Genomic DNA, 26,789 nt, shown 5'->3' with positions numbered 1-26,789 from the left:
CTTGCATACACCCCAAAACATAGTCAAAGAGTAACCAGAAGACTTGAGATACAAGCAGAGGATGTGCAGGGAGCTGGGAGCTGGGGACGTGGCCATGTGCTCCTTGGTGCAAACGCCAGTCTGGAAACGCCTTCCGGGGGGTGCTACATGAGCTACCTCGGACCCAGTGCGTCCCAGGCGTGTCTCGTTTTGTACCGCTGTGACCATTTTTGCCGTATCTGCCTGCCAGCCAGGCATTGCGTACTTAATAAGATGGATTCTATTTTCCAAACTTAAATTTACTTAGAAAGGACAACTGAATTAATTGTAAACAAAATATATAATGTCAGCGCCGGCAGGTCAGGGATTTTTCTGTTTGGCTCTTTGCTGTATCTCCTCATTGGCTGATACAGTGCCCGGTAGGTTCTCAAAGGGTGTTTGTTAAATGAACAAATGTCATCCTCGACAGAAAAACACGTATTTCTCTCAGATGTGTTATCCGTGTTTGGCTATGACAACAACTAAAAATGTCCATTTGCTTGCCACGTAACACCTCTTGCAGGTCACAAGCCGTTCTACTATGTACCATACTTTTCTAAGCCACAGAGCAGTGATCACTGCAGGAGTGGTCTCGTTTCATCACTGACTTACTGTCTTACTAGCTAGGCAACTCCATTCTTAAAGGTTTTGTCCACCTCTGTGTGCCCAACGCCTGGCACAGTGTGAGGCACATAACAGGTGTAATAAAGCAAACATCTGTGAATGAATGAGCAATTTCATGTGCACCTCTAGCACATAAACCGTTATCACCATTGTCATACAGAGGAAGAAAAAACCCAGGCACTGAGGTGTTCGGTATCTGTAAAAAAATTTCTTTTCTAATGTTTATTTATTTTTAAGAGAGACAGAGTGCGAGGGGGGAGGGGCAGTGAGAGAGAGAGAGAGAGAGAGAGAGAGAGAATCTGAAACAGGCTCCCGGCTCCGAGCTGTCAGCACAGAGCTTGATAAAGGGCTCGAACCCACCGACCGTGAGATCGTGACCTGAGCCAAAGTCAGAAGCTCAACCGACTGAGCTACCCAGGTGCCCCTGACACGTTCAGTATCTCGGCCAAGGTTGCAGAGCTGGTAACTGAAGGAGCGAGGATCTGATCTTAGACAGCTTAACTCAGGAACTCTTCTTTTTTAAATATTATATTAGATTATTGGATATTCTCTGGTCCAGTCTGAGCCACCAACCTTGTCAATTTTAGTTAGACCAATCAAGAAGGATGTGTATTTTTAACTCATTAAAGTTTATTTATTTATTTTGAGAGAGAGGGCCCGCGCAGGTGAGGGGCAGAGACAGAATCTTAAGCAGTCTACACGCTGTCGACACAGAGCCGGATGCAGGCCTGGAACTCGCAAACTATGAGATCATGACCTGAGTCGAAATCAAGAATTAGACGCTCAACCGGCGGAGCCACCCGGGCACCCTTATTTTTAACTTTTTTTATCATCCACTTCTTAAGATGATTTTTCCTCTAAACAGTTTTCAGAACATGCTCACTTGTGATGGTTGATGATTTTGGGCATCAACTTGACTGGGCCACTGGGTCCCTGGATGTTTGGGCCAACACTATTCTGTATGTGTCAGTGACGGTGTTTTTTGGATGAAATTAACATTGGAATTGGTAGACTGAGTAAAGCCGATTGCCTTCCTGAATGTGAGCGGGCCTCATCCAATCAGTCAAAGGCCTGAATAGAACAAAAAGGGCTGAGTAAGAGAGAACCTGCTCTCTCTGCCTGACTGTCTTTGAGCCAGGACATTCATCTTCTCTTACTTTGGACTCACACCGGAACCGTACCATTGGCTTTCCCAGTTTTCCAGCTTGCTGATTAGGAATACTGGGATTTCTCAACCTCCGTGACTACATAAGGCAATATATCATCCACGTGTAGATGATACTTATATATTCATTTCGTTACTTACCAGCTCATAAACTTCCAATATTTGTCTGATATCCCAGGATAAAGTATGAGGTCTTTGGCTTGTGTGTCAGCTAGAATTAGGTCTGCTGCATACTAAAATAGACCCCAAATAACAGTGGCTTAAATAGTACAGTTTATTTCTCTCTTGTGTAACCATTATGTATAAAACTGGTAGAGTCATCAGGGACCTTAGCTCCTTCCTCCCCCTTCCATCAGCCTTAGCGGTCAGCCTCATGATCTAAGACGTCTGCTAAGGCTCCAACCATTGTGTCCACACTCCAGAATTTGCACGTAGGACTTACCCTTAGGTCCCACCGGTCTTAACGACATCAGAACTTAGTCACATGGTTTCAATCCAGCTACCAGGAAGGCTGAGGAGTATCGTGCATCCTGAGCAAATAAATTAGATGTTTTATTAAAAAGGAAGAAGGAAAGAGATCTGGTAATCTCTACCTTAGCCTGGCATTGAAAGGCTTTTTCAATCAAGTATCAACCCAGTTTTCCAGATTTCCTTCACCTACTAGCTGTGCGGAACACCCTGTCCCCATCAAATTCCTTTGCTCGCTGTTTGTGAAACACACCTAGTACTTTGTCGCCCTGTCTCTGTTTACTCAGCCCTCTTGGAATGCCTCTTGCGTCATCTCCAAGCCACACCTTTGTGGCCATGAGACTTCCCCCTTTCTGCTTGAATCTGAGATGGTTTCTTTTGAAGCTGAACTCTTTCAGCAATGACTATGTATTTGAATTGTTCAGGTACCCACACTATCCTACTTCAGACGGCTCTGCTTTTGGTGACTTGAACGGCCTAAGTATTTCGTTGTTGATTTTTTACACCTTTAGGTCCTGTCTCCCGCCAGCATCCCTCATTCTAGATTCCTCGAGGACAGGGGCCCCTCACACAATGAACATTCATTGGCCTCTTACCTCACATTCAAGCATTGTGCTCAGTGTTGGGGAGTTAGTGGTGAATAAGAGATGGGGCTTCTCTGCCAAGCCCTGAGACTTCCCTGAAGTCTTATTTAAAAACGTGCAAATATAGGGGCACCTGGCTGGCTCAGTCGGAGGAACATGTGACTCTTGACTTCTGGGTTGTGAGTTCAAGCCCCGCCTTGGGTGTAGAGATTACTAAAAGAATTTTAAAATAACCTGAAAAAAAAAATTAAAACTTGCACACGTTAAGTACTTCACAAATTTCTGTTGTATTGTTGAGTGATAAGAGCTGACATTTATTTAAATGATTATTGCTTATGTTCAAAAAAGTATTATTGAGTAATGATAATTACTCAGTAAAAGGCACGATGCTAGCCTTTCACATGTATTCATTTCATTTCTTTATTACAACAGCTATGAGACACTGTTAACTTTTACAAATAAAAATGAAGCACAGAGAGGTTACATTGTTTATTTAAAGTCACACAGCTGGGAAGGGGTGGAGCTAGGATTTAATTAAGGCTGCTTAATTCCAGAGCCCAGGCTCTTAGTCAATTCTGTTAAGAAGATAGCTAGAAAGTAAGGGTTATCTCATGATTTGAAGATTTTGTGGCAATATTTTAATTTTTTTAACGTTTATTCATTTTTTGATAGAGACAGAGCGTGAGTGGGGGAGGGGCAGAGAGAGAGGGAGACACCAAATCTGAAGCAGGCTCCAGCCTCTGAGCTGTCAGCACGGAGCCCGACGCGAGGCTCGAACTCACGGACCGTGAGATCATGACCTGAGCTGAAGTCAGATGCTCAACCGACTGAGCCACCCAGGCGCCCCTTGTGGCATTATTTTAAATACTCATCCACAATTTGGGTATTTACCTGTCGCCTTGTCCCAACCAGAAACTTCCCTAGGTTGGAATGCCCTTTCCCTGAGGAGGGTCCCCCAGGCTGGGAATCCTACCACTCTCCTTTGGAGTCTTAGCTGCCCACCGCAGGTCCCCTCTCTTCCCTTTTGATGATCAAATCCTACGCTGTACACAATAAAAACGATTCCTCACTTTTATGTCTCATGGTCCCTAAGTTGCTTTGCTATCACCCCTTCTGCCTTGACAGGACATAAGTGAGTAGAGGCTGGAGTCTGGAAGCCTCCAGCTGGATCAGGCCCACTGACTGGTTGTGTTTTGCGCAGCCTAGTGTTTAATAATGCTTTTCACATCTGTCATCAGCATTTACAAATTAGGAGACATCATGCAAAACTCTGGATTTTTGGCTTCTTTGGAAAAACTGCTTCCAGGTTCTGGACACACGGTGTCTGCACGCCCACGGGCCTGGGCTGCCAGGTTCAATGAAGGCTGTGTCTTCTGAGCTGGCACAGTGTTCTCCTCCCTGTTACCCGGGCACCAACAACCAGATTGACGTTTCTTTCCAGTCTGCCGCGAATAACGCTACCCACTCGAAGCGCGGGCACATACACACTCCGCGTCAGACGCTGCATTAAGTGCTATACTTCCCATCACCTCTGTCACCTTGGGAAGAGGGGCTGCTACGGTGCCCCCTTTGTAGATGAGGCCATTAAGGCCCACACTAATAGCAGCGGAAGGGCTGGGACTCACCCAGGCATTCCGGCTCCAGTCTTTGCCTTTAAGCCCTCCACTGCCACCCCTCCACCTAGCATGGGGATTTGTGGCCCTGCTCTGAAGGGAGAGGAAAGCAAGAGGGGACTGGTCCCTGTCCCTCATGCAGCCTCACGCTGACACATTGGAAACACAAACCCACAGAGCCGATGTCCTATACGAATAGCAGGCAAGCAGGGGAAGGCTCTGAACAAAGTTGGGCCTGTACCGGAGGAAATCAGGGCAACCAAAGGAAGCCAGGTGAGTACCTGGGGTGTCTTCGAGGCCATCTCCGAGCCGGGTGTGGTGGACGGCTCTCCTGATCTCCGATTCCGTCCCTCTGGGAAAATAGTTAATTGCTTCTATGAAGTCTCTGTCCAACTGTCACTTGAAACGTTAGCCCAGAAACAAGTGTAATCCATCGCAGTCCCGCCGCTCCCGGGGGGGGGTGGGTGCCGATGGAATCTGATGCCGGCCTGAGCAAGCATCTTGGCCTGCACGCTGGTGTCCTCTGTGGCGTCCCAGCCTGCCTGAGCCCCCCTGGGCTGCGGAGGGGGTCCTCAGGAAGGTGAATGGAGCCTGCGGCGCAGACAGGAATTATGGCTGGCAGGTTACCTGCCTGTCGGCCTCCGGAAACTCAGCCCTTTCCAAGGGCTCTGAGGCAGAGGCAGGCGGAGTGTGGCTGGTCCGACCCACCAGGGACGAGCATCTCTGCAGCTGTTCGTTGAGCACTTCTGTGTGCCAGGTGCTGTGGATGCAGAGATGGCTAAGCCTGTGGCGCAGTTAGAGTGACCGTAAGGTCCGTAGTGCTCTAGAAGGTAAAGAACACAGGCCCCGCGGGGTTCACTGGGACACGTGATCACAGCGAACAGAGCCTTTAAGACCACTCATGGCTCCGGACAACTGACGTGGGCAAGTTCACCTCGGAGCCTGTTTCTTGCTGTGTAAATGGGGACGATAACACTCCTGAGTTCTTACCTCTCTAGAATGTTGTGAAGATTGTACCAGCTAATGCGGCTGAGATGCCCCCAACCCCCCATACACACACACAAGGGAAGGGCTGGAGGCTCAGTCCTTGGGCTGTGGGGACTGAGTGGCTTTGTGAGCTGCGATGCCAGTGGGGCTTTGCAGGGCGAGCGCTAGTGCTTAACGGCTCTGGAAAATCGAGGGAATTACAGAGGCTGAAGGTGGGGAAGAGAAAGAGGAGAAATAAAGAGACAACTGGAAGAGGAAAGAAATGTGGGGGTGGGGTGGGGGTGGGAGGAGAAAGAGAATGGAAAATCGTCTAAGTTACTACTGGCGGTGCGCACGGTGATTCCAAGACTGCGCGCCCCTCTTTGCCTGAGGTCTTCAGTGGAAAGACCATCGCTCGTGAATCCTTGATGAGGCACATCTTTTGGGAGGGTGCCACAGACTCAAGGTGGGCAGGCGGGGAGAGCTGAGGCCACGCCCTCAGGAAGGCCGTTGGAGTTCACGAATTCCAAGTTCTCAGCCTTGTGCGGACCACAGGGAAGGCACCACAAATGTTAGCTACTGCCATTACTGAGATCGTTCTCACGGAGGGCCAGGTTCAGCCTACCAACCAACCTGGAAATACAAAGCTGAAAACCTGGGGGGATGGACAGGAGGAAAAAAATGGCCCCATGAGAACAAAGGGGAGTTGTGCTATAACACACCATTCCTAGAAAAGCCTAGGCGGCTGCAGAGCCAACCTCAGGAAATCCCCGACCAGGCCAGCTTCCTGCAGCTCCAAGACTGCCCCTGTCCTACCTCAGTAAGACTGCAGTGGCACTCTTACTCCCAGATGGGTTGTTTGCAGAATGAGAAGAATGTTAATTAATCCTGTTATCTGAGCTGAATGCTTTCTGGTTTAATTTCTCTGATAAAACCGCCCTGAATGGAGAGCTCTCAGAATACCAAAGGAGGCCTTTTTATGAGATTCCTGAGGTGCAGTGAGATCTGGAAGGAGTGGGGGTGGGGTGGGGAATAGACTTTCTGCCTGGGAACCTTGGGTGCAGCATTGACTCTTTCAGTGTTCTGACTGGAGACCCTTACCATACAGCCTTACCTCCCCATTAAACATGGCCACGCTTCAGAAAGCAATGGGGGAATATGAATTCATTAAAAGAAAAGAAAGAAGAAAGAAAGAAAGAAAGAAAGAAAGAAAGAAAGAAAGAAAGAAAGAAGAAAAGAAAAGAAAAGAAAAGAAAAGAAAAGAAAAGAAAAGAAGGAAGGAAGGAAGGAAGGGAAAATGGAGCACCTTGTTCAAAATCTATAAGGGAGTACATGTAGAAAATGCAAAGTTCAGAATATGGTGTTAACTAGAATTTTTATACCAGATTTAATAGTCACTAAGTGTTGTGTGCTTACATGTGTCAGGGACTATCAGTATCGCTTTACAGGTGTTATGTCTGTGATTTATTCTGCATCACGTGATACTTATGTATATTATCTGAAGTGACACCCCAGGGCAGCACCCCAGAGGCAGATGCCTCTGATCGGGCATCCTTGCTCCAAGAGTGGTCAGCTCGTGTTGTGTGAGAAAAGTCTAATTCCCGAAGGGGTCATTTTAAGTGCTTCAGTTATCTTTACCTCTGAGAAACACCAAATTTATTTATTTATTTATTTATTTATTTATTTATTTTGCCAATTAACAAGCTAAGTGTCAGAAGTGGGTTTTCACTGATGAAGTTAGCAACACGTACAATGGATATTAGAAAGGGGCTCTCATTATCAGTGAGTGTTATTCGAGATCCCCTGCCTTTGTGCGAAAAGTATATAAGAATGTAAGAATTCAAGTCTTGACCCCTACAGGATCCTCTATCTATTTCAAGAATTTCTTGGTTGCTTGAGATGGACTGTAAGAGTTCCACAATCCTGCTTCTTTCAAATATTTGAAAGCCCCTTTCAAATATTAAAAACAAGACAGCCGGCCCAAAATGGAGTTTCTTATGCCAACTGCCTCCCCCATGACCAAACCAAGACTTAACTTATTATAGTTTCAGCTCTACCCAGAAATGGAATCCTAAACGAGTCAATCAGGAATCTCCTGGTCAGTACTAGTGCTCTGCCTGACAGACCCCTGAAATCTCCTAAAGGAAAGTAACCTTGCAATAACCAATCCACTTTTTTTTTTTTTTTGGCCTAGTGTAATTTCTGTAGTCCTGCTTCCTTCTGCCTATAAAAGTTTCTCCATTTCATATAGCTCCTTGGAACCCTTTTCTATCTGCTGGATTAGATGCTGGCTGAGTTGAGTTGATTTTGCTCAAATAAACTCTTAAAATTTTTAATAGGCCCCACTTTATCTTTTAACACATGCAAGGTGGTGGGTGGTCTGAACAGCCAAAAGGGACAACAAAGAGAGACTTCAACTGGGCACATAGCACAGGTTGCAGGAACCACGTTATTCCTGCCACTACTAAGAGGTTAGCAAATGTGGGTGGTGTAGGGGAGGACAATATTTTCCTCTATCTTATTAGGTTTATTATCTGGGGACTGTGAATTAAACTGACAAAAGACAGATTAACAGGAAAAAAGGTTTATTTTGTATGCACAGGGGTGTGAGGACTCACAGAAAAGAATGAAAACCCCAAAAAGTGGTTAAGCGTAGGAGCTTCTATACCCCCCCCTTTTTTTAAGAGAGAGAGAGAACACAGGCAGGGGAGAGGGGTAGAGGGAGAGAGAGAGAGAGAAAGATAGAGACAGAGAGAGAGAAAGAATCTTAAGGAGGCTCCACGGATGATCGCACGACCCAGGGATCATGACCTGAGCTGAAATCAAGAGTCAGATGCTCACTCAAGCAAGCCAACGAGGTGTCCCTTTACATACCATTTTTAAAAAGGGTGGTAAGCTATGGGGAGATGATAAGACAAAGGAAAGAGGATTTGAACTTCTAGAGGTGGCTAATTGTGCAAAAGTAAACATATGGGTGGCACGAAGGGAAGACAATGATTGTTTAGGAAGGTTTGCAATGCACGTTCAAGTTTTACAATAATTCTGCGACACAGGCACCGTCATGACCTCCACTTAACTGCTGAGGGAACGGGTCGACAGAGATTGAGTCACTCGGCCAAGGACACAGAGGCAGATATAAATCGGGTCATTTGATTCAAAAGCCTGTGTGCTTTCCACCTTGCAAAAATAAGATTTATGATTTTTTCTCGATTTTACAAATATCACACGCTCACAGGAAAATTGGGAAGCATATGAATGTGAAAGATAGCCTAATTGTACCACTTATGCACATTTAGTTGAGATTGTACAGTGCTCATAGTTTTGCGTCCTGCTTACTTAACATGCTCTAAATATTTCTTCATATCATTAACAATTAGTCATTCACGTCATTTTTAAGGCAATCACAATATCCCATCCTATGACTGTGTCACATCACCCGTTGTCAGACATGTAACTTTGTTCTGATTCTTCACACCATCAAGAGCAAGATGGCCATCTTCGGAGATAATCTCTCATTTACATTTCTTACTATGTCTTGGCGGGGGAGCAGATTCCTGGGAAGGAAATTTCTGGGTTAAAGGGCAAGAATGTTTAATGGAAATTACAAGGCATTAAAATAGCGCACTCTGCCTTTGTAAATAAGGATTACTTTCTAAGACTCAGTTTAAAAATCAAGGTAAAATGGTGAGCATTTTGGCTAAGAACGACTAACCGGCCATCAGGTTTATTTAGTACTACTTTTCTAACCAGTAGGGGGCAGCACAAACAAATACCAGCGGAGAGCCTCCTTGGCCATGAATTTGACATTTGTGTGGCATTTGTCGCCAAACTTCCTTTGTTAAATTTAGGAACAACAAAGCCACCAAATTTACAAGCAAGAGCCAGAAAGGAAAATCTAGTTTACTTGAAAGATTTACAGCTTTCAGGAATGTTCCAGAAGACTGATACAGATGGCGAATGGCTGGAGGGAAAAGGCTCTTTCTGAGACAGAGGCTTGCACGGGAGGCTAGGAAAGCAGGTCAGGGTGGGAGCAGCAGCATGAAGAATGGTTCTTGTCAGTGGAGCTGGTCAGTGGGCATTTCACGCCAGGCAAGAGGTGCCTGCAGGCGGGGAAGTGAGTTTATCTTGCCCAACAGGATAGCCAGAGGAAGAAGGAGGCACGTGACCGCCAGCCTTTGGAACAGCAGGCACAAGGTCAGTGATGCAAGGAAGGAAGAGTTAATGAATCACAGAGAAATTTGCTGTGTCGAACTGATGACAAGGGGTGGGTAAGCGTCAGTAAGAAATGGAGTGCAATGTACCTGGGGCCGGGGTTGTTAACCTAGGCATTGTGTGCCGTGCACAGCATCTTCAGGAATTCTGTGCATACTCTGAACTTTTGCCGAATTTATACAGAAAGACACACAGGTTTTTCCAGGGGTGGGGAGGGGATGAATCTCTAGCTTGAGGGAGTCTACAACCTCCCCCCAAAATTAGGAACAAGTGATCTGTGTGTATTCCCTCCATTTCTAGGATCAAAGGCGACTCTCTCCCCAGAGCCAAACTCCCTCTGCCCCGTTCCAAAGGGACATCTCACCCTGCAAGTGGCAGAATAACCTGCCTGGATGGAGCGGTGGAGTCCCCTGGGCTAACACGTGGGTTGTGATGGAGGCTTAGCAGGAGGGTGGCTGCATCAGGGGACAGAGACTAATGCTCAGGGAGAAGCTCTATGGCACAGCAGAAAGCAGGGAGCGTCCAAGTGAATCTATCAGGGCATCATTTCTGTTTAGAGACATTCTCTCTCTTCTAAAAGTTCAATTCCTCCCCCCGGAGCCTGGTAGTCCCCAGGGCTGTTTACAACTGTTGCTGGAAGAGGCTTATTGGCTCACTAGGAGTTTCATGCCGGAGCCCTGTGACCTCTTTGTCATATCCAGATTCTTCTGAAGGATTAAAAAAATAGGTGCTTGTTATGGCTTTGTCCAAAGTGGCAGAAATCTGAGCACAATCTGAGGGTTCACCAATGGTACTACTGCTGTGATCTGCTTTTCACCCACATTTTACTTCTGGCCAAGGTGCAGATTTTCCACACCAAGCAATTCTCTAGCTCTGTGGACACCAACGAGGTGCCCTACACGGCAATTGAAGCCTGACACTACTTACCCGGAGTTAGTCCAGATCACACAGGGTAAGGGCCCAGTCCCAAAAGACTGCCCCCCTCACTTCAGATGCCAATCACAAGTAATGATTGACCTACCACTTTGCCCACACTTCTGTCTGACCTGGCTACAGATTGGGGGTTCCCGGGACACACTCCTCAGGTTTGATAATTTGCTATAAGGACTCACAGAATCCAGGAAAACATGTTAATTGCAGCTACCAGTTTATTGTAAACAATATTATAAAGGCTACAAATGAACAGCCAGATGAAGTGCCTAGGGCCAGGTCTGGAGGGATCCTGAACACAGGAGTCTCTGTTCCCGTGAAGTTTGGGGTATATCGCTCTCCTGGGAGTTTGGGGTGCATGGAGGTGCTTACCAGCCCAAATAGTCTCCAAACTCCTTAATATGGGGTTTTTATGGAGGTTCCTAGACATAGGCACAATTGATAGAATCATTTGCCAGTGATTAATTCAGTCCCCAGCTTCCCTCCCCTCCGTGGAGGTGGGGTTGGGGGTGGGAACAGGGTTGAAAGTTTCAAGCTTCAAATAACCTGGTTGGTTCCTCTGGCAACCAGCCCCCCGCTTCCTGAAATTATCTAGGGGCCCACTAAGGGTCACCTCATTAGCATAAACTCAGGTAATGCGAGGGTGCTTCTGTGGCTGAGTCAGTTGAGCATCTGACTCTTGATTTCGGCTCCAGTCATGACCCCAGGGTTGTGGGATTTAGCCCCACGTTGGTCTCCTCACTGAGCGTGAGCCTGCTTAAGATTCTCTCTCTCTCCCTCTAACCCCTCCCTCAGCTCGTGCGCATTCTCTCTTTCTGAAATGAAAAAGAAAAAGACTTTGTAATGAATAATAAAAATGCTCCTCTCAGCCCATTACTCAGGAAATTCCAAGGACTTTATTTATTTATTTTAAAAAAATGTTTTAATGTTTATTCATTTTTGAGAGAAAGAGAGAGAGAGGGAGAGAGAGAGAGAGAGAGAGAGAGAGAGAGAGAGCATGCTCCAGTCGGGGAGGGGCTGAGAGAGTGGGAGACACAGAAGCCAAAGCAGGCTCCAGGCTCTGAGCTGTCAGCACAGAGCCCGATGCGGGGCTCCAACTCATGAACCTTGAGATCGTGATCTGAGACGAAGTCGGACACTTAACCGACTAAGCCACCCAGGCACTCCCCAAGGGTTTTAGAAGCTCTGTGCCAGGAACCAGGGAGGAAGACAAAATATATATTTCTTATTATATCACAAGAGCACAAAATAATGAAGTTATAGAACAAATTCATCTGTATTATGAAATATTAGATAGCTTTTTTAAAAAACGTAAGATCTATATGCTGTGACCTATGAAGTAAGTGTTCATGACATTTTCTTAAGTGAAAGGTTGGAGTGTAGTATATAAGGCAGAGAAGGCCAAACATTTTCTGTAAAGGGCCAAATAGCAAATATGTCAGGCTCTGCCATTGCAGTGCAAAAGCAGCTGTAGACAATATGTAACCAAATAGGCTTGTCTGTGTTTCAATAAAACTTTATTTATAAAAGCAGGCAGTGACTCAGAGTAGTCACGGTTCACCATGATTTGCTGACACTTGACACAGGGTCTTTGAAAAGGGTTTTTTGAAAAGAACCCTTGTATGTTCTGTGCATGTTTTGTAAAGATAGCCTCCAAACTGTTAATACTGGTCACCTTGAAGAGAAAAGTAGTGAAATGGGGAGCAGGAAAATTATTCATTTTTTCTTTATTCGGTTCTCTTTTGTTTGACTTGAAATGGAACACATGTATTGCTTTTGGAATTTCTTTTTCAGATTCCTAAAATGACATAACAAAGCATTTGGCTTTTTCAACTGTACAGGAGTGCCTCTGCCCGTATCATCTTGGAATAGTTTTGATTTGATTCAAAGAGGTTTTAGTTGACCGCAAGCTCCAGACAAACCTGCAATTTCTTAAACCTAGTGCAGTTTGAAAAGGGATAATGAAAATGTGATTTTATGATAAATAAAGGAGATGGTCTCAATGTTCTTTGTACCAGGCAAGTCACATGCAGGGCTATCTTTTGAGTTTGGGATGCTGGGTTGTAAGGCAGGTATGGACAATCTAGATTATTGCTTGGAGACAGAGCCGGGAAAGGTGAAGGGTGTGGAAGTTCTGCTAAGAGGAACACGGTTAGCCTGGAGAAGAGTGCGTGGGCGTGGGGGAGGCGATAACCTTCACCTAGTGGAGAGTGGAAAGGACCCGCTCACCCAAGCTCCAGCATCTGTACCTGAACCACTGTGACCCATCGTCTCCTGTCAAGCAGAGGATGGTCCAGCCACCAGGGGTACTGAGTGAGAGCAGGCTAGATGTTCCTTACGTGGCCCTTCCTGACGTACTTCGGAACATGCTGGTCTCTGCAGCACTGGGGGTCAGCCGCTATGGTGGTTCAGCACTTGAGCTCTGGAGTAGAAAGACCTGGGTTTGCAGTTGGCCTCGCCTGTAGAGGGCCCAGCCACCTTGGGGAAAGTTTCTGAACCTCTCTAAGCCTCTGCTTTTCTTCTGTAAAGGAGAAAGAGTTAATAATAATGATAATAATGATAATAATACCTATTTCATAGGGTTACCATGAGAACCGAATGAGTCAATACACAGCATTTCCCATGATGCCTGGCACAACAAATAAGTGCTTACTAACTGTTAATAGTTTGTTGTCATGGTTATTATTGCTCGGGTTGTTACTACGACAACTGCCAGATTACTTTTAGTTTCCTCCTGAAGTTGTGTTTGACAGGCCTGCCTCCTTAAGCTTACAACTTTTTACCCCACACTCCATGGTCTTCTTTGGCAAAATCAAGCTGATTAGCGCTTGGCTGCTTGGCTTTCTCTGGGTCTCAGTCTTCTCATCTAGAAAAGAGATTTCATCGTACTGCTGTGCCTCTCCGGTAAGGCAGGCGATGCATGAAAGATACCAGGGATATGTACCCAGAGAGCACAGAGAAGGTGGCAGGACACCCAAAGCCTGGAGCTCCACACCTCACCTTTCTGCACACCACGCTCCTGCTCTTCTGATCACGTAGGTTTCTCCCTTTACAGAACATACGGGCACTTCTGTCCATGTGTCCATCTGGGCTGGTAATGTTCTGACTTACTCCTGGTGTCATTAAAGCATCATTTCCCATGTATGCGTCACAGCCACAGCTGAAAGCAGGAGCTTGGAAAGCTGGGATCTGTCCTATGTATTCTCAAGTGATATCTATTAATAAGAGATGTATTAAAAACTAGTAATAGATGCTGAACTCAAGGAGATTGCTGTGCGTCAGATATGGGCCTAGATGCCTTCACATCGAATTAAAATTTAATAATATCACAGCACCCTGCAAGGCAGCTACCAATGTTCCCGCTTCATTGATGAAAAACGGGGTTCAGGAAAGTACTTAAGCAGCTTCAGTGATTAAGTACCGTCCGAGCACATTAAGAGGCGGACTCTTTCCTTCTCTTTCAGTGCTACACAGAGCATCAGTACACAGTAGATGCAGGGTGAACAGGAAGGAAAGTACCTTCAGTGCCCCTCTCTGATGAATCGGACATTTTCAAAATTGTTCTTTCTTTTTTTTAATTGTTCAAGTTTATTTATTTATTTTGAGAGACAGAGAGTGAGCAAGGGAGGGGCAGAGAGAGAGAGAGAGAGAGGGATAGAGAGAATCCCAAGCAGGCTCCACACCATCAGCATGGAGCCGGATGCTGGGTTCAAACTCACGAACTGTGAGATCATGAGCTTGGCTGAAACCAAGAGTCAAACGCTTAACCGACTAAGCCACCCAGGGGCCACTAAAAATTGTTGCTTCTAAAAGCATTCGAGTTAAAGTGAACACACACACACATACACACACACACACACACACACACATACACACACTGTATGAGTGTGCACTTGGCCCTTTCTGGCATCTGTTTCTCAAACAGGCGGAGAGCTCACCGGGAACTGAGCCAGGGGCAGTGAGGGAGGGGAAGCAGGAGGCCCCAGCAGGGCCCAGGTTTCCTGCAGGGAAATCCAGGGGCTGAGTGTCCCTGCTTCCTTCTGGCCAATTGTTCGTGGGAAGGAAGGCTAAGACCTCCTGTTCTTTCTCCAGAATCCCATGATGCCCACTCTTAAGCAAGCAAGAAGAAGTCACCCCCTCACCCTGCCCCAGAGCTCTCCACATCTTCCCCTACTTAGGGGGCTGTGGGGATGGGGTGCAGCTTCCTTCATTTCTTCCTTGATGGCAAGGACATGAAGCTTTAGCCTATCATTTTCTTAACAACTCATTTTCTGAACCCCACAGCACCTAAGGCATCTTGGGGTGGCCCAGATGTAACTGGGCTCATTCTTTCCTCCAATAACCAGAAAAAAAAAATACTCTGAGACCTGCCTATCCGCACAGAGGACTCAGCAAAGGAGAGAGACCAGCACCATCTTGGATCGTCTGCCGCCTGCCTCCTCCCCATCACCTCTAGCCCCATCCTCACTGATGCTGGGGGCTACCTTCAGCTCTGTGCACCACTTGGCCTCCAGGGTAAGGAAGGTTCATGTAGTTCTCCCTCAGTTTTACTTCCTGTATTTTTCTGGGCTAACAGACTTACATCACAAAGCAAACACACTCATCTGAATTATTAATAAAGTCGTTAAAAGCACAAATCCTCAAGTCAAACTGCCCAGGTTTGTATCCCAGTTGTGCCTCCTACCAGCTGTGTGGTTCCCTGTGTCTCATTTGTAAAAAGGAGATAATAAATAATACCAATGGGATTATTGTGGAGATTAAATGACCCGGTACTCGTAGGGGGCTCAGAACCATGCCTGGTGCATAGTTAGCACCAGATGATCAGCTATGAAATAATTGCCAGAGTGTCTAGGATGTCTCTGACTTTGACCGGGTCAGTTTCGTGTTGCTGGGGCCTCTGCCCTGCCCTGACCCTGGGGAGCGACTGGTTTTTTTTCTTCCCTTACAGGATTCCAGGGCCTGTCCAACATGTGTACGTCTCGAGTTGCAAGGGGAAAACAGAGAATTCTTGTTACTTAATTATGGAGACCACTTTCCGCTTCCTTTATTTCTGCTTCCTCATTGTGGTCTGAGCTCTTTTATATTGTTCAATCTCCATATTTTTCTAAACAAAAGATCAGTCCACTCCTCCCCTCTCTCACCCCTGGGACAATAGCGAATATCCCTAAATGTGCACACAATGCAGAAACAGCCATGGCCAGTAGTTTAATAATACTTTGGGACGCCTGGGTGGCTCATTCAGTTAAGCATCCGACTCTTGATTTCAGCTCTGGTCATGATCTCACAGTTTGTGGGATCGAGTCCCGTGTCAGGCTCTGCACTGACCTCCCTCCCCCCACCTGCTTGGAATTCTCTCTCTCCCTGTATCTCTCTGTCCCCCCCAAAATAAATAAGTACACATTTGAAATAATAATAATAATAATAATAATAAAATACTTTTGCCTTTGTAGGGGAAGGAAACTTTTCCTCCACCCTCTCAGATTCCAAGACTCAGAACTGTGAGCTAAGCTGACAAGTAACAGAAGAACAGGAGAAAAGCACACACCTTTTATTCGATGTTAATATTTTTACGTAGCATGGGGATCTTCATAGAAAAGAAATGAAAATCTCAAAGAAGCAGTGTTATTAGGGGGCTTAGTTGCCACTTTAAGATTTAAGGGCAATAAATCTCCGAAAAGGGGTTAGACGAGGGAAAGGGCTTTGGGCCTCTGGGGGTGGCAACTTGTTGGACAATGACTAGGAAATAAATGGGGGAAACTGAGGCAAGATAAGGGCTGTTTATTGTGCAGGCTCATCTCAGGGTCAGCTCTCCATCTTGGGCAATAAGAATGTTCTTTACTTCCTGGTACCAGGAGGGCATCTTTCGCAGGGGAAATTTATGCCCTGCTTTTAGGCAGAGAAGGGTACTGGAGTGTGAACGAAGAAGAGGCATTTCTGCTGACTCTGCGGAAATTTCCATGAGGAAGGATTCTGAAGCATCCGCTGCCCTCCAGGGAGGGTGGAGAGCAAGAAGATGAGAGAGAACGTGACTTAGGTCACATATTAGGGGCTGCTGGGAATCCTGGTCAAGCTGCCGAATCTCCTGAGAATTTACCCTGGAGAAAAGGGGGTCAATTAGGAGCGGTGCCCTGTAATCCAGGCGGAGACAGTGAGGGCCTGGGTGGAGGAAGTGTGTGTCTGTGGAGAGGCGATTGCAAGAGGGTCTTAAAAGTGAACATAAACCTATAAATCTTGACGTGCGATTGGTTGTGAATCGGGGGGATAAATTTATATATATATTTTTTAACGTTTATTTATTTTTGAGACAGAGAGAGAGACAGAGCATGAACGGGGGAGGGGCAGAGAGAGAGGGAGACACAGAACTGGAAGCAGGCTCCAGGCTCTGAGCCATCAGACCAGAGCCCGACGCGGGGCTCGAACTCACGGTCCGTGAGATCGTGACCTGAGCTGCAGTCTGACGCTCAACCGACTGAGCCACCCAGGCGCCCCAGGGGGGATAAATTTAAAAAAGAAGTTTAACTTTTGGAATTTGTTAAAACTGGAGGTATTTTAGAGCTAGAAGGGCTCCCCTCACACACACACATATTTTACAGATGAAAAGTTGGATCCAACAACTTGCCTGCAGCAGTAAATCATGTTAATTCTAGGTCTCAGAGCCAGAAGTTAGATCTCTGGATCCTCTAGCTGGATCCCCAATTTCTCCTGTTCCTTCCATGCAAATAAGAGGCCAATGCCAACCCTGGGCTTCAGTAATTGGCACTCAGATAATCACTAGGGCTTGTACATCGCTGGCCCATCTCGATCACTAGGACACTAGTTTTAGGAAGACAAACACTTACATCAGGTTTCTCAGCCTCAGCATTTATTGACATTGTGGGCCAGATGGTTCTTCATTGTGGGTTGTAGGACCTTGCCATTAGATGCCATTGGCAACCTCACCCTTTCTCCCCACCCCCAGGTGTGAGAGTTAAAAATGCTTCTAGGGGTGCCTGGTGGCTCAGTTGGTTAAACTTCCCACTCTTGATTTCGGCTCAGGTCAAGATCTCACGGTTCGTGGGTTCGAGCCCCACATCAGACTCTATACTGCCAGCACAGAGCCTGCTTGGGATTTTCTGTCTCCTTCTCTCTCTGCTGCACACCAACTCCCCACCGCCCTGCTCATGCTCTATCTCTCTCTCTCTCAAAAAAGAAATAAAAATAAACATTAAAAAAATGTCTCTAGACGTTGTTGAATGTCCCAGGCAGGGTGGAGGTGGGGGTACAAAATTGCTCCTGGGTGACAACCAAGGCCTTATATCAGTGTGCTTACAGTGAGTTTCAGCATTGCATGGGCCAAAAAACCCAAAATCTTAAAAGATGAAGCTCTTAGATCATTCATTGAGTAAGAAATGATTCCTATTTTCCAAATAACCATTAGAAAGGTGATTTGTTCATTCATTCAACAATAGGGATTGTGTATATACTGTGTGCCAGGAGCTATGGAAGTCTTTAGAGAGATGGGGGTAAATGCGATGGCTTTAAAGAGTTGACAGGCAAGAGCAGTGATGTGAAAATAAATGCTCACCTCTAGGACAGAAAGAGTCCCACAGGGAGTGGGAGAAGGGGGAGAAGCCAGGCAAGACATGGGCCATCAGATGTGGATGGAAAACAGGGATAGCATCTTGCTGTACACATCAACCCATAAACTGAGCCCCGGAGAGCCTGGGCTTTGAAGTCAGATGCACCTGTGTCTGAACCTCGGCTTAGTATGACTTGGGCAAATTGTTTTCTTAACCTCAGTTTCCTTATCTGTCAAATGGAGATAATAACAATACTCGGTTCATGGTTGTTTTGAAGATTCAGTGAGATAATGCATGTAAAGCTCTCAGCACAGAGCTCGGGACCCGGTAAGCACTCAACAATGCTAGAGAAGTTTCACTAATCATTTCGGTTATGCTATTTTATGATTATATCGTTTTATAGAATTTTCTTAAGGAGGCTCCACACCCAATGTGGGGCTTGAACTCACGACCTTGAGATCAGGAGTCGCACATGCTACTGACTGAGCCAGCCAGGCACCCCTATTAGTTTATACTTAAGAACAACGTTGTGCTCTAGGCAGAAAATAACATCCGTCATCCCCAAAGAGAGGAGTAAGTCATCGGGGCCGTTATTTTAGCTTCAGCCACCTGATGGACTCTTATTTATGGCTTCTTCTTTGTACGTATGCTTGGTTTTGAGGTGTCTTACCAATAGTACTACTAAGTCCTTCATTTCCTATATGCACAAAAGCAGTGAGATTGTTGAACGTGCCACTTAAGAGATGTATCTGCTCATAATGGAAATGAGAGCAAAGATTATTTTTTTAAAGTTGAAAGTGAGAAATTGCAAAATTCTCCATGTGCGTTTGAGGCAAAGCATTGGAGAGTGGGGATGATGATACATATAAAGTGCTTAGAAACAACCTTTGCACATAGTAAGCACCCAAGAAGTATCTTCCATTACCACCACCACCAGCACCACCATCATCATCATCATCATGCGGAACAAGGAGGGAATCATATAGTATATGGAAGATTTTGAGCTGATGCACTCTGCAGTTACAGCCAGAGGCAAGGACAACTGAAAAGCAAATTGGAGAAAATCCCAAGTATGTGGCTACAGCTGAGCATCAGCCTTGGCGACCTCATGCAAATTTAGGACCCTGCTGGGGATTGGAGAACACAAGGGCTTAGCTTATGGGAAGTGGAAATTGCCATTGGGCGATGTTTGTTGCAAACCATGGAGGTCCCATGGATTTAAGGTTCATTTAAATGTGTTCCTCGTTAAAATGAATCTTGGGTGATCGGGCTCTGGATCCCATAAGGTCTCTGAGACACTCAGGGACACCATCTGGGGAAGAAGGGTCATTTGCCTAAACAGATTTCCACATTGCGAAGGAGAAGAATGTATGAGAGCAGCAAGGAGCGTGGTGGCTTTGCACGTGGATACTGCAAATGTAAACTCTTATTGGACACCTCAGACTGATAAATTTTATATCAACCACTCACCTTTGTTGAGCATGTATGATGCGCCCAGACTGTGTTCTAAGTATATTTCATGGACGTTCACCCAAACTCTAAGAGCGAGATACTGTTGTGTTCCCATTTTACAGATGTGGAATCGGAGGTGCAACTTGCTTAAGGGATCCAGCCAGTCAATTTTGCAAGCAAGAGGTGAATCAGGCAGTCTGCCTCCGAAGCGCATGCTTTTACCTAACTGATTTACAAATGTCCTTTTAACGCGACCTATTTTTAAGCATAAAAGTTTCCACATTATCACGACACCTATCACTCTTAGGGAAGCATGGCTGTTGAAGGCGAGGAGAAAGCCTTTTGATTTAGAAAGAAGCACATCATTGACCCTTGAGTGGGTGGTTTCTGCAAAGCGCTGGGATTGCAGCCAGACTGTCAGGGCTTACCGGAGTCAAGGGAGGTGAGAGAAGGGAGGCCTCCATGTATATATCACTTCCGGGAGTTTGGCAGTAATAGGCAAGAAAGAACTAGAATTACAGCCACGGGGAGCAGCCGACCACGTGAGGGCTTGTTTTTTTTCTTCTCCCCAAGGTGATTGAAGACACATTGGAAAGAAGGAGAGGGTGCTGGTGGAGGGGAAGAAGATAAAGATGTTGAAGAGGAAGGCAAGATGTTGCGAATAAACATCTGGGAAGGGAGAGCACTCGGGGCTAGAGAGCAGAGGGTTTGAAGTCCGGCTGAATTTGGAAGAGATGTTTTGGGTTTTACTTGTTAGTGATCCCCTGATGAATCACGGTTTAAATTTTCTGTTATCTGGACTCACCTTGTCCCGAAAGGCCACATTCTCCTGGTGTGGATGGTCCATTGTCTAATTTTAGGAGAAGTGGGTGTGTGTCCCACAGCTGCTACTCGATAGCTGTGTGTTCTTGGACAAATAAGTCTCTTCTTGTCTCTGAGCCTCAATTTCCCCATCTGTGGAGTGGCGGAGGCCAACTACAGGTCCTGGGTCCTTCCACCTGCAACGGGATGAACTTCCGATATGAACAGAAAAATATCCTGCCATTTTAGGGAAGAGATTAATTCCCTTATTGTGTGATCTTTGTTTGGGTGGGAGAAGCAACCACAGTCGCTTCCCTCTGCAGGAGAGCGGGTGATTTGACCAGAACTTAAAGTGGGTCTGCATTATTTATAAATGTGTGTAATGTTCATTCAAATGGATTAATTTGTTACCAAGATTCTAAGGGTATCATCCTAAATACTATAAAAACGTATGTCCTTCACTAGCCATATACATACCTGAGCCTCAGGTATGCTCTCTCGTTGCTGGAGAGAAGTGCACTGTCATTTGAATACACAAGTCCACCCACTGGTAGTGGGATTGCCAATCTCCCTAAGAGCCTAGTTCTCAGGAAGGAGGACAAAAGGGTGTACTTTCGTTGCCAACCACCTGTTGTTAACAGCATTTAATGAGTAGAATTTCCCCCACCAGAACTATAACTCGACAGATGCATAGAGTGCCTACTGTGTGTCAGGCACCAAACAGGAAAATGGGGACCGTAGATATCAGTCTTGCTGATCAAAGCCTGTAACCACAATAAAAACACAAAACAGGAATCCATGACAAGTATCTGACTATCTGGTGTGCAGCCATTTGGAACACAAGGGGTGCAGCGCGTCAGCTAGAGGTGTGTGTGTGTGGTCAGTATGGAATAATAAATAGGTGGTATAATAGGGTAGAAGTGTTTGCAGCAAGCACCCAGGAGAGGCCTGCACAATTACGCCTTTATCTCGTTATGGATAGATTATAGATCAAGAATACTTATACCTACTGGTCCTGCAGCTCCGACAACACACGCACACACACACACACACACTCCTACCTCTACAGCACCTTGGTGTGTACTATGGCCCTAAGCCAGCCCTTTGATTCGAGATGCAGGTAGCATTCTATAGAAGCAGTTCTCACAATGTGGTCTGGGGACCTTTGAAGTTGCCCTCAGAACCTTTGCAGTCACAAGGGGCCCCAGGCTCAGAGGGGCCCCGTGTTGAATGTAATTATTACTCTGCTGTGGCTGTCTTGAAATTCTCACTAACTTTTGGACAAGGGACCCCCACGTTTTCAGTTGCACTGGGATTATGTAGCTGGTCTTCGTTGTTTGAGGTCCTTTCATGGGGCTCATGAGCTCAAAACTATTTTAATAATGATAATGATACATTATTTGCCTCCTTTTTTCTCATTCTTAACACAAGAACACGGTGGAATTTTCTGGCAGCTACATGACGTTTCCAGCAGCTACTGCAACAGACTGAATGCAGAAGCAGATCTGAGGACCCAGCTCTTTTCTCTGAAGCCAGGCATGAAGGAGATTGACAGAAATGAAAAACAATGCTAACTCTTCCACTGCACATCATTTGCTTTTGGAAAATATAGCCATTTTTCATAAAAATCTTGGTGTGCAATGGGTTTTTTAAATTGTTTTGAAACGAATTAACTAATGATGTTTTTTTTCCTCAGTTTTAGTTTTTAACACATTAAATCTCAACAGATAAAACTCACGAAAAACAAAGTTTTGGAAGATTATTAATAAATTCTAAGAGTGTGAAGGGTGAGCTCCCGGCTAGCCTAGTTGGTAGAGTGAGTGACTCTTTAATCTCGGGGTTGTGAGTTTGGTGCAGTGATTACTTAAAAATAAAATCTTAAAAAAAAAAGAGTATAAAGAGGTTTGGAGTTCAAAAGTTTTGAAAGCCACAGCTCTATAGATATTTACTATTTCTATTGGAGGAAAGAAACTATTGAGGAAATGTGATCGGAAGGTATAGTTTATCTTTGTTTATACTTGTTGTATTAATCAGGGTCCTCCAGAGAAACAGAACCAACAGGAGAGATATATCTATAAATCTGCGTCTATATGTTTATATCTATATCTGTATCTGTATCTATATCTATATATCTATCTAAAAATGGAGATTTGTTATAGGAATTGGTTCATACAACTTATGGAAGCTGAGAATTCCCACAATTGGCTGTCTGCAAACTGGAGACCCGGGAAAGTTGGTGGTGTAATTCATTACGAGCCCAAAGGCCTGAGAAGCAGGAAGGGCAATCATATAAAGCCCAGTCTGAGTCTGAAGGAGAAGCAGAAGAACCAGTGTCCAAGGGCATGAGAAGATCCCAGAGCAGGCAGAGAGCAAATTCACCCTTCCTTTGCCTTTTGTTAGATTCATACCCTCAACGGATTAGATGAGGCTCACCCACGTTGGTAAAGATGATCTTCTTTACTGGGTGCACCAATTCAAATGCTAATCTCTTCGAGAACACCTTCACAGACACACTCAGAAACGTTTCACCAGCTATCTGGGCATCCCTTACCCAGTCAAGGTGATGCACAAAATTAACTGTCACACTCGTTCGTTGATGTAAGTACATCAATGTCTATTAAAAAATGAGGCAGAAACAATCTGTTCCTTACCGTTGCACTTCTGCAGAATTTCCCAAAGTGTCATCCAACACAAATCACTTGCTTTACTTGTTTTTCTCTTCCATAAAAGTTTCAGGGGCTCCCGGGTGACTCAGTCGATTAAGTGTCCGATTTTCACTCAGGTCCATGATCTCATGGTTCGTGAGTTCAAGCCCTGCGTTGGGCTCTGTGCTAGCCTGGAGCCTGCTTCAGATTCTGTGTCCCCCTCCCTCTCTCTGCCCCTCCCCTACTCGTGCTCTGTCTCTCAATAAATAAAAACATTAAAAAAATTTTTTTTAATTAAAAAAAATAGTTTCAGATCGGCTGGTTCTGGGTCACATCTGGCCACTGGAGTGTTCCAAAATGGAAGAGCTGCTTCAAGAGGCAGTGAACACCTCTTCCCTCAAAGGGTCCAGGCAGAAGCCAGCTGTTCACCTCCAGATGGGTTGCTGCCCCTGCTTCCTATGGGTGCTGGAGAAGGTTTGGCGTGAGGCAGAGTTGACCTCTGAGGTCCCTTGCACTTATGGCATGTTAGATGAGAAAGTCCTTTGCCTTACCAAGTCCAAACTCCCTGGTTAAAGTGATCATGAACGGGCCCATATCTTAAGAGGAAGAGAGAGAGAGAGAGAGAGAGAGAGAGAGAGAGAGGACATTTTGTCAGCATCAAAGCAGTGGTACAGTCACTAGAGATTCCAATCTTCCTTATGAGACTGAGGTACCAGCTGTAGCCTGAAGAGAGAACTTTCTCTCAGGGATGTGTGCGAGAGAGAACGGGGTTGATGGGACAGAGGGGGAATAGGAATTGTGTGTTCACATTCTGATGACTCTGACTCACTGAGGTTGACATTTAAAAAAAATTTTTTTTAATGTTTATTTAATTTTGGGGCGCCTGGGTGGCTCAGTCGGTTAAGGGTCCGACTTCAGCTCAGGTCACGATCTCGCGGTCCGTGAGTTCGAGCCCCGCGTCGGGCTCTGGGCTGATGGCTCAGAGCCTGGAGCCTGCTTCCGATTCTGTGTCTCCCTCTCTCTCTGCCCCTCCCCCGTTCATGCTCTGTCTCTCTCTGTCTCAGAAATAAATAAACGTTAAAAAAAATTAATTTTGAGAAATACAGAGTGTGAGTGGGGGAGGGGCAGAGAGAGAGAGAGAGAGAGAGACAGACAGACAGACAGACAGAATCTGAGGCAGGCTCCAAGCTGTCAGCACAGAGCCTGACACGGGGCTCGAACTCATAAACCGTGAGATCGTGACCTGGGCCAAAGTCAGCCGCTTAACCAACTGAGCCACCCAGGCACCCCAAGGTTGACATTTTTTTAAGTCACTGACATCTCTCTTCCCCTGTTTGGGGCCCCCTTTCCTTCACTTTTAGCACCAAAGCCCTGACAGGCTTTTTCCCCACTTGCCTTTTGAAAATCCATCTTATAAAGGAATGCTAAGGTGCTTGGCTGTTAATAGTTTAACACATTACCTTTGGAAAAGAAACAAGGAGATCCTGGAGATAATATCTCTACCCCGAGGAACAAATCTCCTTAAGCAGGAAATTTTAGATGCTGGGCAGGCTGTCCAGACATTTGGGGGAAAGAACCATGCCTATTGCTTTCAAGGGGTAATCAGTTATGTCTGTCCTCCCTTCCTCTCTGCATCCGCCTTTCCTTTTTCACTCCCACTTTTCCTCTTCCATACAAGCCTCTGTTATATCTGAGGAGTAGCCTAGGTATTGGGATTCGGAGATGAATAACTTGGCGTCACTGACGACTTAACCAGTGAGTGGAGACAGGGGAGCGGATCACGTGATGCACTGAGACAAGGCTGTAAGGGAGGCTGTCCTCACTGCCAGTGCAGCTTGCCTGGGGTGCAGGGGAAGGATGATCCCTTGACCTGACTCGTGGAGCGGGGGGAAGGATGATCCCTTGACCTGGCTCGTGGAGGGGAATGTGGGTGTTTATCAGGGGTAGCAAGAGAGCAAGGGGCTCCAGGTCCAGGGAGGTGAAGTGAGGTGCCCAAGTTCACACTGGTTATGTTGCTGGACCAACACTGAACCTGGTCTGGCTCCACAGCCTGCACCCTTGACCTGTATGTGGTACTGCCTTTGCCCAAACCACCAGCCATTCAGTGTGGCCCGGCATAGGGTGAGGTGGGGGGAGAGAGTGGCCAGGAACGAGGCCACAGTCAAGGTTTCACACAGCATCCCTTTAGTCGTCCAGGGAAACAGAAAAGCACGGTAAACATTTATGGACCAGAGAAAAGTAAGGCCCAACTCTTTGAGGCGTTGTTAACTTATATTCATGTCCCGAGATGATATTCATTGAATGCCTGCCCTGCTTTTGGACAGCTATCACTCCCTCCCTCTCGAGCTCATGCCTCACATCTTCACAGTCTCCACGGCGTAGGTGGGGACAGTCTTACTGAGCTAAGCAGGATTCACCGTTGAGGGCTCATTGTCATTTCCACCGGAGCTGTATGTAGCTCTTCGTCACTTCCTTCGAAGACCTTTTGCCCCTTCTAACAAATAATCCCATGCGTCTTTTCTTTCCTCTTTTCCTTCCTCTTGCTCCCTGCGTCCAGGTTCAGAAGGAATGTGAATTGACCCCCCTGGGCAGGTTTCCTGCAGTGGGGAGGATGGCCCGGCCCCTACACCAGCCAAACAAGCAGGGGTTGACCCATCGGTGCCATGCACTCCTTGCTACAGGGTTTTGGTCCCCGTTACCTGCCTGACGCTGGCTGACAGCTACTGTTCCACAAACAGAGGCTCAGGAGAATGGCCCACCCCTCCCGCAAGAATGCAAACAATCAGCTATGAATTTCCAGTGGGAGGAACAGGAACCCATTCAGCCAGGAAATCTAAATTGAACAGGATTAAGTCACTCAAGCTCCCTGGCCCCACTTAACTTCCAGGACTGTAGATGATGCCGTGTTCCTGTTTGCGACCATTTTCGCAGCTGCTCTCGGGAGGGTATCTCACTTTTAAATGAGGTGCCTGCTTGCTCTGTCTGTGCAGGTGGCACTCTGTGGTGGGTCAGCCCAAGGACTAGGGAGCCAGACAGTCTGGGTTTGAATCCCATGTCTTTCACTTGCTGTGTGGACAGGTTTCCCATCTCTGGAAACTATGTCTCAGTTTCCTCATCTATGAAATGGGAATCATAACAGTACCAGCCCCATGCTGTTGTTTCATGGTATTATGAGAATTAAGCGAGTTGATACTAGTGATGTGCTTAGAACTACGCAGAGCAAACACTTTTAAGGGTTAAAGTAATGAAATAAATATGTTTCATTATCCAGCTACGGGTGGTACTTGCCCCTGTCTCCTTCCTTCAGGATGTCTGTCGTTCGACAGAGGGCACGGATTTAGGGAAGAGGCTACGAGCAGGGATTTAAGAATTAAACCGCCTCCGTTCAGATCCTCCTTCACCTCTTAATGGTGGGTTGTCACCTAATCTCTCTGCTCCTCAGTTTCCTCGTCTGTAAAATGGGGGCTCTAATTGTACCTATTTCTCAGGAGGGGCATGGGGAACGAATTCTGTCAAGTTCTTAGTGTAGTATCTGGCACAAGTAAGTACCCAATAAATTTTAGCTGTTATTGTCAGGCACTCCAAAACAAGTGGCTTATAAATGCACCAATTTTGAGCGCACAAACAACAATAATGCCAAAGCAAACGCCCCGAGAAAGTGTGGCCAGAGCCTCGAGGCAGCTCCTGGGGGCTGGCCGTGTGCGAGCAGACAAGGAGCGTGGCGGCTTGGCAAGGCGTGGAAGAACCCAGCC

General features: G+C 46.2%; 1 long non-coding RNA gene across 4 annotated transcripts in view; it reads left to right on the top strand.

Annotated features, from left to right (window-relative positions):
* The window catches only part of LOC109279190 (uncharacterized), a 58,337-nt gene extending 36,343 nt beyond the window's left edge, over positions 1–21,994 (top strand). The window contains exons 2-4 of one of the 4 annotated variants that reach the window (XR_002086068.2): positions 14,865–15,095; positions 18,543–18,712; positions 21,824–21,993. This is a non-coding gene — a long non-coding RNA (uncharacterized LOC109279190). Of the gene's footprint in view, positions 1–14,864; positions 15,096–18,542; positions 18,713–20,164; positions 21,192–21,823 lie in introns of those variants that run through there. The other 3 variants (XR_008421159.1, XR_002086070.2, XR_008421158.1) reach the window with 3 other exon arrangements.
* Positions 21,995–26,789: the final 4,795 nt, after the last annotated feature.

Source organism: Panthera pardus, unplaced genomic scaffold (assembly GCF_024362965.1).
Source record: "Panthera pardus isolate Hobbes unplaced genomic scaffold, ASM2436296v1 HiC_scaffold_12, whole genome shotgun sequence".
Lineage (NCBI taxonomy): Eukaryota > Metazoa > Chordata > Mammalia > Carnivora > Felidae > Panthera > Panthera pardus.
This window is presented reverse-complemented; position numbering and strand designations above follow the sequence as displayed.